We start from the raw sequence: 13,899 nt of genomic DNA, 5'->3' as shown, positions 1-13,899 counted from the left end.
TATCCGCTAGGCCTTCTACTAGATTAGAATGGACCCTAGATTAAAAGATCTTACTATATTTTAGACCCGTTACGGAATATATAAATATAAAGTACTTCCTTTTAGACTGACTAACGGACTAGCTACGTACTAGCGATATATAAATAATATACTCTTTAACTACCTTAACGACTTCTATACGGCCTACCTGGATAATATTATAATCTACTCTAAGAATAAATTAGAATACGAGGAGTATATCTATAAAGTCCTATAACGGCTCCGCAAGGCCGGCCTCTAGGCTAATATTAGGAAATTAAAATTTAGTGTTAAGCGTATAAAGTACCTAGGTTTTATTATTAGTACGGACAGAATTAAGGCCGACTTAGAGAAAACGGCCGTAATTAACTAATAGACACCCCCACGGACTATAAAGGGGGTGTAATTATTTTTAGGTTTCTGTAACTTCTACTAACGCTTTATTAAGAACTATAGTAGGATTACCCAGCCTCTTAACCACCTTACTAGAAAAGACCAGCTATTTTACTTTAACGCTATATATATACAGGCCTTTAATAAACTTAAAAAATGGCTGGTATCGGCTCCCCTACTTACCTACTTTAACCTAGAACGGCCCTTAATGCTAGAAACGGATGCCTTAGATAGCGCGATAGCTAGTATTTTCTCCTAGAAGTAACCGGACGGAGAATAGTACCCTATTATATACTATTTAAAGACTATAATAGATGCTAAGCTAAACTACTACATCTATAATAAAGAAATGCTAGCTATTATCTCTAGCTTTTAGCACTAGCGTATACAGCTAGAGGGGACCCCTAAGCCTATTAAGGTAGTTTCGGATTATAAGGCCCTAGAATACTTTATAATAATTAAGGCCCTTACAGCCCGGTAAGTACGCTAGGCAGATATCCTATCTTAGTTTAACTTCTTAATTATATATAGACTAGGCGCTATAAACCGTGCGGATGCTCTTATAAGGCGTAAATAGGACTTAGGTAACTAGGCAACTATAAAGATCTTATTACAGACCCAGATACTACTATAACTAGAGCACCTTAACCCCTAGATATAGGCAGAACTAAGTATAGACTCCTTGGGTGCCGAGATATATCCTATTAACCCCTTAGGATTTAACTTTATTAATGAATTACTGCAGGCAAACCGTACAGCCTCTTCCCTATAGGAGTACCGTAAAAAGGCAAAGAATGTTACCAGCCTATAGTCCCTTAAAAATGGATTACTTAAGCATTAGGAACGGTTAGTAGTAGTAGAGAAATAGAACCTATGGACTTGGCTTATTGCCAAAGCATATACCTAGGTCTCTACGGCCTACCCTAAAAAAAATAAGACCTGCAGAATTATTAGCAACCGCTACTACTGGCCTGGAATAGTTATAGATATTAACCGCTATATACAGAACTGCGACAACTACTATAGGTCTATAATTCTACAAGATAAGACCCTAGGGCTATTAAAGCCACTCCCGATACTAGAACGCCCTTAGTAGTATAACTTTATAGACTTCTATAAGTTACCTACGGACCGCGACGGATATAATATAGTTATAATTCTAGTTAACCGCTTTAGTAAGCACCCGTTCTTAATTCCCTATTATAAGAATATTAATGCTAAAGAGGCGGCCTAACTATATATCTACTACGTCTACCAAATTTACGGACTACTAGATACTATTATATCTAACCATAGGCCGCAGTTTATATTAGCCTTCTGGAATAAGTTTACCCAAATTCTAGGTATTAGGCTAAAGCTCTCTATAGTATACTACCCCTAAATAAACGGTTAGACGGAGATTATAAATTAATACTTAGACTAGAGACTCCGGCCCTTTGTTAACTACTTTTAGGATAACTAGGGCAAACTACTACCTATAATAGACTACGCCCAGGCAACCCTACCCTATAACTCTACGGGGTTTGCACCTATTTAGCTAGAAATGGGATACTTACCCTATATAAGCTTTAACTAGGAGAGACCAGAAGGACCACAAACCGTACGCGAAAAACTATCTTATAAAGAATCACAGCAGTATACTAGACGCTTGGAAGAAGTATAGGCGGTAGCCTATAAGAACCTAGAAAAGGCTTAGAAATTAATAAAATAGCAGGCAAATAAGTATAGGCGCGAGCCTAACTTTACCGTAGGTGATAAGGTCTAGGTTATAACAAAGAACTAAAAGATAGAATAGCCTAGCCGTAAGCTAGACTATAAGATAGTAGGACCGTATAAGATCCTTAATAAAGAAGGTAACTTATACAAGGTTAAACTCCTAGACTTAATTAAAGTCCACCCTATTTTCTTACTAGATAAGCTACGGAAAGCTGTAAATAACCTACTACCTAGACAAAAGAATAAGCCTCTACTACCGATTTAAGTTAATAGCGACGATAAATAGGAAGTTAATAAAATACTAGCCTATAAACTAGTACGAGGAACGCTAAAATACCGTGTCTAATAAAAAGGTTATAATTTAGACCTAACCTAGTACCCTACCTAGAACTTTATAGATTACCCCTAGAAGCTTAAAAAGTTTTATAACTAATACCCTAATAAGCCAAGACCCCTAAAGTATTTAGATGAGTAGATAAAGTGCTAGTATAGTAAAGATAATAAACTACCTGCCGAGTATATAGATAAGAACACCCTATAAACATAATATGGATATACAAAGCCTAAGGGCAGGCTTTTTCGGAGGGGGGGTAATGTTACGGCGCTGGTGGAAAACGGTGGATTATAGTAGACGTTATGGTAGACGCAGGGTCACGTGAGCTCACGTGACTTAAGGATTGTATAAAACTTCTAGCGGCGTTGCCCTTCTTCTCCTTTCCTTTCTCTAGCTTTAGATCCTCGTTTATAGACAATCCAATCGTACAGGCTTACGCGTCTCTCTTACCGTATCCGTGCCTCAATTGACCAAGTCGCTAACAGTTAGAATTTCTAAATCCTCTTTATTTTCTAGTTTGGTAAGCTACTTAGCTCTTAGCGTGCCTACTTTTAGCCTATTAGTAATTCTTTATACTAGTGCTCTATTTTATATACAATATAATATACTAAAACTCTAGTCTAGTTTCTGTTCTTCCTATATAAGGATTCTTGCTCTAAATTTATCTATAGTTTCTTATTATTTACGTCTTATAATTAAATCCTTAAAGTTTTCTTACTTCTTAATTGTAATATTAACTTTTTAATCTTTAGGCTAAATACTATATTCCCCTAGTAAGTCTTCTAGGTTTATATACCTATCTCCCAATCTAACTACTATTTATACTATAGATTCTCTAATCTATAGCGAAGTCTCTTATTTCTTACTTATAGGTATCCTTATTTATACTCCAAATTCTTAGTCCCTTAGATTCTTTAATCCTAAACTTACTTCTTTCTTAAGCTATACTCTAGCCTTAGTCTAACTAGGCTTTACTAGTATTCTTATCTTATCTTAAAAGTCTTAAATCTTACTTATCTTACTTTAAGAATCTTATACCTTTAGGAAACTTCATCCTAAGCTTATTTATATATTACTAAACTAAGCCGTTACTCTACTTTATTAGTTATCGTCCGTTATAGGTCCCTAAGCATACCTTATCTCGTCTTAAAAATCTTAGTTATCTTTTATCTTATCTTAAGAATCTTAAGCCTTTAGCCTCTTGCCTTTATTAAGTAGTAAGCTAGTACTAGCAATTATCTACTTACTTAATTACCTTTAAATATTACTCCTTCCGTCTTATAAAGCGATGGATATTATATCTAATGGTGTTATAATACCTATTACTAAACCTTGCTCTATAGCGGTTTTAGTCTCTACTTTTATTACGTTATTAGGGTTTAGATACCTTTAGCTAGTTCCTTTTTCTACCCTATCGCTATTAATTAATAAGTACTTTAACTCTATTATTATTGTTACTAATCTTTATCTATATATTGCTATAATATCTTAATTTAGCTTATAGAGTTAATTTTATTCTTTATTTAACTCTCTAGTTCCTTTAAGTTTTTTTTAACTCTAGCTCTTATAGCTAATAGCTTATACTATACTTAGCGTCTTTATAAATTTAGTATATGTTATTATAATAAAACGCAAAACTTCTAATTAAATATTCTTTTATTTCTTGTAGTATACTATTAGTCTAGTTCCCTTTACTATATAGTAACTCTAACTACTTCTATAGTCTCTAGTGAAATAACCCTATTTTCCGTAATTTATATAAGCTCCGTCTTTAAACTATTACTTTTGCTATAGAGTCCGCTTAAACGTCTTCTACTAATAAGATCCTTAGTTTAGCCTATACTCCTTAGTCCTATAATTACTTAATCCTTAACTTCTAGGTTTTTATAGTTGTTTTCTCTATTTTTTATAGGTTTCTTTAGTACTACTTAGGTCTATTAGCTCTACGCTATACTATAATTTCTAATTTAGCTTTAGTTATTGCATACTTTACGCCTTATATAACTATAGAACTCTATCTTAGCCTCTCTTAGCCTATTCCCTTTAGAAGATCCTATTATTAATCTTAATTGCTTAATCTATTAATTCCCTAAGGGTATCCGCATCTTCTATTAGAATAATTACATCCTAGACTTTTACCTTAAGTCCCTATTTATACTGTGCTATAAGCGCCCTATTATTCTATTTAACCTATATAGCTAACGTCTAAAACTACGTTATATATTTAATTGCTAAGGTTCGCTATATTAGGTTCTAAAGCTTTCTTTTTACTATAGTTATTGCTTTTAGGTCCCTAAATATTTATATTAATTATTCTACAAATTTAGTCTAGCTTATAAATATATATTATACCTTTTAATTAGTGGTTATTATACCATTATCCTATATTTCCGTAAGGTAGGGTTTAAACTATTTAAGCGCCCTTCCCGTTAAGAATAATTCTATATACACTACTTAATCTATAGGTGTCGCTAACTTTACTCCTTCCTATATAACCTTAAAGTGCATTTATATAAGGAATCCTTTAAGCTTTAATCTCTCTCCTAAGAATTGTTTAATTAAAGGTAACTTAACCTTAGCTACTCCTATTCCGTTAACCCTATTTTTAAGTACCGTATTATTATCTATTAACTAATTAACTATTACCTATAACTATTTGACTATAACTAGTTACAAGTTAGTATCTACTATACTAGTGTTATTACCTAACCCTAAAGTCGTTGCTGCCGTTAATAGTGTTATTATAGCTGCTTTTAGTAGCATATTATTTAACTTCTAATACTATAACTAGGTAGTGATTATATAACGGAGCCTTATAGCAAGAACTACGGTGGACTTATTAATAGGCTAGGTGTATAGGTAATATAGAAAGTTAACAACGTAATAATAACTAGTAGAGTGGTTGCCTAACAGATTAATTCTAATTATATTCTAAGAATTACTATAAAGAAGGAACTATCTAGGTAGGGATTGTAGTCCTTTAAATAAATATCCGTACTCCTAAGAAAGTCGTTACTCTATCTGCTCCATCTACTCTGTTCGCTTTATAATAGATCTTTTAGATTATATAGATTACACAAATTATATTACATAACTCTACTTACTATTTCTCATTATATAGTTTTACCGGATCTATCCTAGACCGTGCCTATATTAACTAACTAGCTTCTTCTAACTCTTCTCTAAGTAGTTATAATATTGTACTTAAAGCGTCCGTAATAATTAATAAACTACTATAGGTAAACCGTACAGCCCCTTCTCTATAGGAGTACCGTAAAAAGATAAAGGACGCTATAAGCCTATAGTCCCTTAATAACGGACTTCTTAAGTACCGCGAACAGCTAGCGGTAGTAAAGGAATAGAACTTACGGACTCGGCTTATTACGGAAGCGCATACCTAGGTCTCTACGGCCTACTCTAGAAAAAATAAGACCTATAAAATTATCGGCAACTGTTACTACTAGCCTAGAATAGTTATAGATATTAATTGCTATATACAAAACTATAACAACTACCGTAGGTCTATAATTCCACAAGATAAGACCCTAGGACTATTAAAACCACTCCTAATACTAGAGCGCCCCTAATAGTATATCTTTATAAATTTTTACAAGCTACCTACGGACTGTAACGGATACAATATAGCTATAGTTATAGTCGACCGCTTTAGCAAGCGCCCGTTCTTAATCCCTTATTATAAGAATATTAATACTAAAGAGGTGGCCTAGCTATATATCTACTATGTCTACTAAATTTATAGACTACTAGATACCATCATATCTAATTATAAGCTATAGTTTATATCGGCTTTCTAGAACGAGTTTACCCGGATCCTAGGTATTAAGCTAAAGCTTTCTATAGTATACTACCCCTAAATAGACGGCTAGACGGAGATTATAAACTAGTACTTAGACCAGAAACTCTAACCCTTTATTAACTACTTTTAGGATAATTAGGCCGAACTGCTACCTCTAATAAACTACGCCCAGGCTACCCTACCCTATAACTCTATAGGATTTGCACCTATTTAGCTAGAAATAGGATACTTACCTTATATAAGCTTTAACTGGGAAAGACCAAAAGGGCCACAAACCGTACGCGAAAAATTATCTTATAAGAAAGCACGGCATTACGCTAAACGCTTAGAAGAAGCCTAGAAAGTAGCCTATATAAACCTAAAAAAGGCCTAAAAATTAATAAAATAGTAGGCAAATAAGTATAGGCGTAAGCCTAACTTTACCGTAGGCGATAAGGTTTAGGTTATAATAAAGAACTAAAAAATAGAACGGCCTAGCCGTAAGCTAGACTATTAAATAGCAGGACTATATAAGGTCCTTAAGAAGAAAGGCAACTTATACTAAGTAAAGCTCCTAAATTTAATTAAGGTCTACCCTATTTTCTCGCTAAATAAGCTATAGAGAGCTATAAATAACCTATTACCTAGATAAAAGAATAAACCGCCCCTACTAATTTAAGTTAATAGCGACAGTGAATAGAAAATTAAAGAAATACTAGCCTATAAACTTGTAAGGGGAACACTAAAGTACCGCGTAAGTTAAAAAGGATATAATCTGGACCCTACCTAGTACCCCATATAGAATTTTATAGGTAGTCCCTATAAGTTATAAAAGTTTTATAGCTATTACCCTAATAAACCCGGACCGCTAAAGTACTTAAATAAGTAGATAGAATGCTAGTATAGTAAGGATAATAGGTTACCTATAGAGCATAAAGACAAGAACGCCCTATAGGTATAATACGGATATATAAAGCCTAAGGGCAGGCTTTTTCGGAGGGGGGGGTAATATTACGGTACTGGCACATTACCCGTATATTGCCGCACATTACCGTCACGTGACGGCACTTTGCCATCACGTGACCGGAGAATTGTATATAACTTTAAGCGGTGCTCCCGTTCTTCCCCTTTCCTTTCTCTAGCTTTAGATCCTCGTTTATAGACAATCCAATCGTATAGGCTTACGCGACCCTCTTACCGTACTCGTGCCTCGATTAACTAAGTCGCTAATAAGCTACGCCTAGCTTTTACACGCGTATATAAGGGATAGACTTATTATAACTAGTATAAGTTTCTATAGTTTAACAAGACCTAGGTAGTCCATAGCAGGTATAAAAAGATATATATATTACATAGGGCTAGTAAGAAGTAGGATAATATATATATAGAAGAGAAGGCGCAATAAAAGAAGGTGTTATGGCACTGGCAAATTGCCGTTAGATTGCCGTAAATTGCTATCACGTAATGGCAACTTGCTATTACGTGACTAGAGGATTATATATAACTTTAAGCGGTACTTCTATTCTTCCCCTTTTCTTTCTTTAGCTTTAAATTCTTATTTATAGACTACTAATTACACAGGCTTACGCGCCCCTCTTGCTATGCTTATGCCTTAATTAACTAAGTCGCTAACATTATCTAAAGCTTATTTACTCTTCTTCCTAAGAAGGAACTTAAATATATTTATCTATAAGACTATAAATAGGACAAGGACACGGAATAGGACCCTAAGGATATTACTAGAACTATAAGGACAGGATAAACCCAAGAACTAAAAAAATATAAATAGAACGCGAAACCTAAGAATAGGACACGCACGGACTAGAACCCCTAGAAAATAAATAAATACTAGAAATTACCTAATACCCCTACTACTATGCTAAGAAATACAGCAGCTGGTAAAGCCGCTATAGGACCTACAAATACCTCTAATAGTAAAATAGTTGCCGTCTTAACTCCCTAGGAAGAGCTTATAGCAGCTAATACCAAAATTAAACGGCTTTAAGAGCTACTTAAAACTAGAAACACCCTTATACCTAGCAAAGAGTCATTAAATACCTAGAGACTTACTATAGTCCTTAAGGCCCTAGCCTAACGTATAGCATTAGCATTATTGCGGTCCGCAAAGGTTATAGACTCCCTATTACTTATAGACGGAGCTAACCCTATATTTAATAACTGGAAGCTTTAATTATAGGATAAGCTCGAAGTTAATACGGACTACTTCCCCACTACTTAATCTAAGATGGCTTACGTCTTCGGCCGTACCGGTGGAGACATACAAACGCACCTACGTCTGTAATACGCCTAGGACTTAACAGACCCCTTCCTCTCTAAAGAAGAGATAGTTAACTACCTATTTTCCATTTATAAGGACCCTTTTAAGATATAGAACACCTGCCTTAATTATAAAGCTCTTAACATAAAGATAACGGAGACCTTTTTAGCCTTTTAGACCCGCTTTCTATACCTAGCCGGCTAAGCCTAAATTCCCCATAAAGACCTAATGCTAGACCTCTTTAACAAGCTTACCCTAAACCTATAGCGCGCCGTACTGCTAGTTTTTACTACTATATAGACGCTAAAGGTACTTATAAACTACTGCCTAGCTATTAACTAAGGCCTTTATTAAATTAAGGCATAAGCTAAGCGGTATAAAGCTAGAAACTCTCTAAACTAGGCTATAAGCACTATATAAACGGCCCATAACACTCTAGTACGATTTATAACTCTTATAGAACCAGCCATATAGCCCGCCGTTAATTTAGCAGCTAGCCGTATAGCTAGTCCTACTACGGGTCTAGTGTATATTCGGCCTATATACAACGACCCCTATAAATAGGCCCTTAGTAATTAAGGAGCTTGCTTCTTATACGGCTAGAAAAACCACTTTATAAAGAATTGCTAGATAAAGGCAAAAATAGATAAGGTTTTGTTAATTTAGGAGGATAGTATAAAGTTAAAAAAAGAGAAACCCTAGAAAAAGACTCCTCTCTAGGATTAAAAGGGATTAATATATTATATATTAATCTAAGTTAGCTAGTTAGTAGAAGAAGCTACACTATCCCTTATACTTTATTCCGTAATAGATATTAAGTTTTAACCTCTGCTTTAGCTAACTCTAGAGCAAATACTTTTACCTTAATAGATACCCAGTATGCTATAAAGCTGGCTAACTTTTTAAATATACCCCTTAAAGAACTGCCTAAATTAATTCCTATTTATGGGTATAATAGATAAATAGGGCTACCTATTACAACTATCTTGCGGATTTACCTCCGCGTTAACGGACGAAGGTAGTATAATATCCCCTTTCTTATTACGGACCTTAGGAGCCATAATATAATTATAGGGAGAAAATAGCTAGCCTATTTAGGCTTATAGCTCGATGTATAGAATAGACGGCTTATCTAGCCTAAAACCCTACCCCTAACCCCTTCCTTTATAAAAGAAATTAGCATTATAATAGAAAACCTTATACAGCCCTAGATTAATACTATTTACTAGGCCGATGCTATGCGTAGGGACTAGGCCTTTAAGAAGGATATATATCTTAATCCTTAACGGATCCGTATACTACGCCGCCCCTAAACTATATATATTACACCACCTACACTAGAGACTTAGGAAGTTAGTAGTAACCTAGCTAAGCCCCCTATAGAGAACCTAGGCCCTATACAGCCCTAAAGGAAAACTAGGAATATCAGACGCTATACTAAGCTAATAAATAGGAAGGATAACTTACAGAAAATAGAACATAAGCTAAGGAAGACTATAAACCTTATACCGCAAGATACGGCCTAATAAGCGTCTATAAAGAAACTTGTAGACCTCCTACTAATTAATATCTGCTATATTAGCGCTATAGGATTCTATGAGGTGAGGATATAGATAGGGAGTCCAATGATAGAACAATAGGTATATTGTATAGACAGAGACGAATCCTTAAGGGAAAAGGAGGAGTCTATATACGAGGTAGGAAGGGTTTTCCCTAGGTATGTGCAGAGCACGTGCCTCACGGGCGAGTCACCCCTGGGTTGCCCAAGGGTCGCCCGTACCTTGCGGCTATATAACTATCTACTTAGGTTTTACCTAACAGATTCTACCAGAACTTAGTTTAACCTAATACTATTATATTTATAACTAGCCTATACAAAATTAATCAAATAATTAAGGAAAAGGAAAGTAAGCTTAGTGGATAAGAAAGCGAGCTTATGGATATGGAACTAGTAGAATAAAAACTGCCTAATTAACACTGGAAATTTAAGAATATATTCTCTAAGGCAGCATCGGATATACTTCCGCCTTACTAACCGTATAACTACAAGATTAAGATTAATTAAGGTAAGAGAAGCACTCTTAGCTTTAGCCCTCTCTACCTATAGTCTATTACCGAATTATAGGCTATAAAGTAGTATTTTATTAACAACCTAAATAAGGGCTTTATTAAGCCTAGCTAAGCCCCTTTTAACTCGCCTATTCTTTTTACTAAAAAGCTAAATAGAGGACTGCGCTTCTGTATTAACTACTATAAGCTAAATAATATAACCTATAAGGACCGCTACCCGCTACCCTTACTTAATAAGACTCTTACCTAAATAAGTAAAGCTAAGATCTTTATAAAGCTTAATATCCGCTAGGCCTTCTACTAAATTAAAATAAACCCCAGGTCTAAGGAGCTTACTATATTTTAAACCTATTACAGAATGTATAAATATAAGGTATTTCCTTTTAGACTAACTAACGGACTAGCTATATACTAGTGGTACATAAACGATATACTTTTTAACTACCTTAATGACTTCTATATAGCCTACCTAGATAATATTATAATTTACTCTAAGAATAAGCTAAAACACAAGGAGCATATCTATAAAGTTCTATAACAGCTCCATAAGGCTAGTCTTTAGGCCAATATTAAGAAGTTAGAATTTAGTGTTAAGCGTATAAAGTACCTAGGTTTTATTATTAGTATAGACGGAATTAAGGCCGACCTAAAGAAAACGGCCGTAATTAACTAGTAGATACCCCTACGGACCGTAAAGGGGGCGCAATTATTTTTAGGTTTCTGTAACTTCTACTAACGCTTTATTAGGAACTATAGCAGGATTACCTAGCCTCTTAACCACCTTACTAGGAAAGACCAGCTATTTTACTTTAATGCTATATATATGTAGGCCTTTAATAAGCTTAAAAAACGGCTGGTATTGGCTTTCCTACTTACCCACTTTAACCTAGAACGGCCCTTAATGCTAGAAACTAATGCCTTAAACGGTATAATAGCCAGTGTTTTTTCCCAGAAGTAACCGGACGGAGAATAGTACCCTATTATATACTATTTAAAGACTATAATAGATGCTAAGCTAAACTACCACATCTATAATAAAAAAATGCTGGCTATTATCTCTAGCTTTTAGCATTAGTGTATATAGCTAGAGGGGACCCCTAAGCCTATTAAGGTAGTTTTAGATTATAAAGCCCTAGAATACTTTATAATAACTAAGGCCCTTACGGCCCAGCAGGCACGCTAAGCGGATATCCTATTTTAGTTTAACTTCTTAATTATATATAGACTAGGCGCTACGAACTATGCGGATGCTTTTATAAGGTATAAATAGGACCTAGGTAATTAGGTAATAGTAAAGATCTTATTATAGACCTAGGTACTACTATAACTAAAGCACTTTAACCCCTAGATATAGGCAGAACTAAGTATAGACTCCTTAGGTGCCAAGATATATCCTATTAACCCTTTAGGATTTAACTTTATTAACGAATTACTATAGGTAAACTGTATAGTCTCTTCCCTACAAAAGTACCGTAAAAAGGCAAAGAACGTTACTAGCCTATAGTCCCTTAAAAATAGATTACTTAAGTATTAGGAACGGTTAGTAGTAGTAAAGGAATAGAATCTACGGACTTAGCTTATTGCTAAAGCATATACCTAGGTCTCTACGGCCTACCCTAAAAAAATAAGACTTATAAGATTATTAGTAACTATTACTACTAGCCCAGAATAGTTATAGATATTAACCATTATATACGGAACTATAATAGCTGCCGTAGATCTATAATCCCCTAAGACAAGACCCTAGGACTATTAAAACCACTCCCGATACTAAAACGCCCCTAGCAGTATATCTTTATAGATTTTTATGAGCTATCTATAGACCGTAACGGATACAATATAGTTATAATTCTAGTTAACCGCTTTAGTAAGCGCCCATTTTTAATTCCCTATTATAAGAATATTAATGCTAAAGAGGCGACCTAACTATATATCTACTACGTCTACCAAATTTATAGACTACTAGATACTATTATATCCGATCGCGGGCTATAATTTATATTAGCCTTTTGGAACGAATTCACCTAGATCCTAGGTATTAGGCTAAAGCTCTCTATAGTATATTACCCCTAGATAAACGGCTAAATAGAGATTATAAATTAATATTTAGACTAGAGACTCCGGCCTTTTATTAACTACTTTTAGGATAACTGGGCTAAACTACTACCCCTAATAAACTATACCCAAGCGACCTTACCCTATAACTCCACTAAATTTGCCCCTATTTAACTAGAAATAGGCTACTTACCCCGTACAAGCTTTAACTGGGAAAGACTAAAAGAACCCTAGACTGTACGCGAAAAACTGTTCTATAAGGAAGCCTAGCAGTACGCCAAGCACTTAGAAGAAGCCTAGAAGGTAGCCCGTATAAATCTAGGAAAAGCCTAAAAATTAATAGAATAGTAGATAAATAAGCATAGGCGCGAGCCTAACTTTACTATAGGCGATATAGTCTAGATTATAATAAAGAACTAGAAGATAGGACGGCCTAGCCATAAACTAGACTATTAGATGGCAGGACCATATAAGGTCCTTAAAAAGATAGGCAACTTATATAAAGTAAAGTTCCCGGACTTAATTAAGGTCCACCCTATTTTCTTACTAAATAAACTATAGAAAGCTATAAACAACCTATTACCTAGATAAAAGAATAAACCGCCCCTGCCAATTTAAGTTAATAGTAACAATAAATAGGAAATTAAGGAAATACTAGCCTATAAACTTATAAGGGGAACGCTAAAGTATCGCGTTAGTTGGAAGGGATATAGCCTAAACCCTACTTAGTACCCTATATAGAACTTTATAGGTAGTCCTTAGAAGCTTTAGGAGTTCTATAGCTGTTACCCTAACAAACCTAGACCACTAAAATACCTAGATAAATGGATAGAATGCTAGTATAATAAAGATAATAAGCAGCCAGAAGAGCACAAAGATAAGAACGCCCTACGTTAGCAATATAGGATTCTGCCGGCTCTATTTATTAAATTAATATCTTTATAGTAGAAATACAGACGTATAAAGCCTAAGGGCAGGCTTTTTTAGAGGGGGGGGTAATGTTACGGCACTGGCAAATTGCCGTCAGATTGCCGCAAATTGCCGTCACATGATGGCAACTTGCCATTACGTGACTAGAGGATTGTATATAACTTTAAGCGGTGCTTCCGTTCTTCCCCTTTCCTTTCTCTAGCTTTGGATTCTCGTTTATAGACTACCAATTGCACAGGCTTGCGCGCCCCTCTTGCTGTGCTCGTGCCTCGATTGACTGAGTCGCTAACAGAAGGGATAGATGTTCTG

This window comes from Cenococcum geophilum (genome assembly GCF_001692895.1).
Source record: "Cenococcum geophilum 1.58 unplaced genomic scaffold K441scaffold_9, whole genome shotgun sequence".
Classification (NCBI taxonomy): Eukaryota; Fungi; Ascomycota; class Dothideomycetes; order Gloniales; family Gloniaceae; genus Cenococcum; species Cenococcum geophilum.
This window is presented reverse-complemented; position numbering follows the sequence as displayed.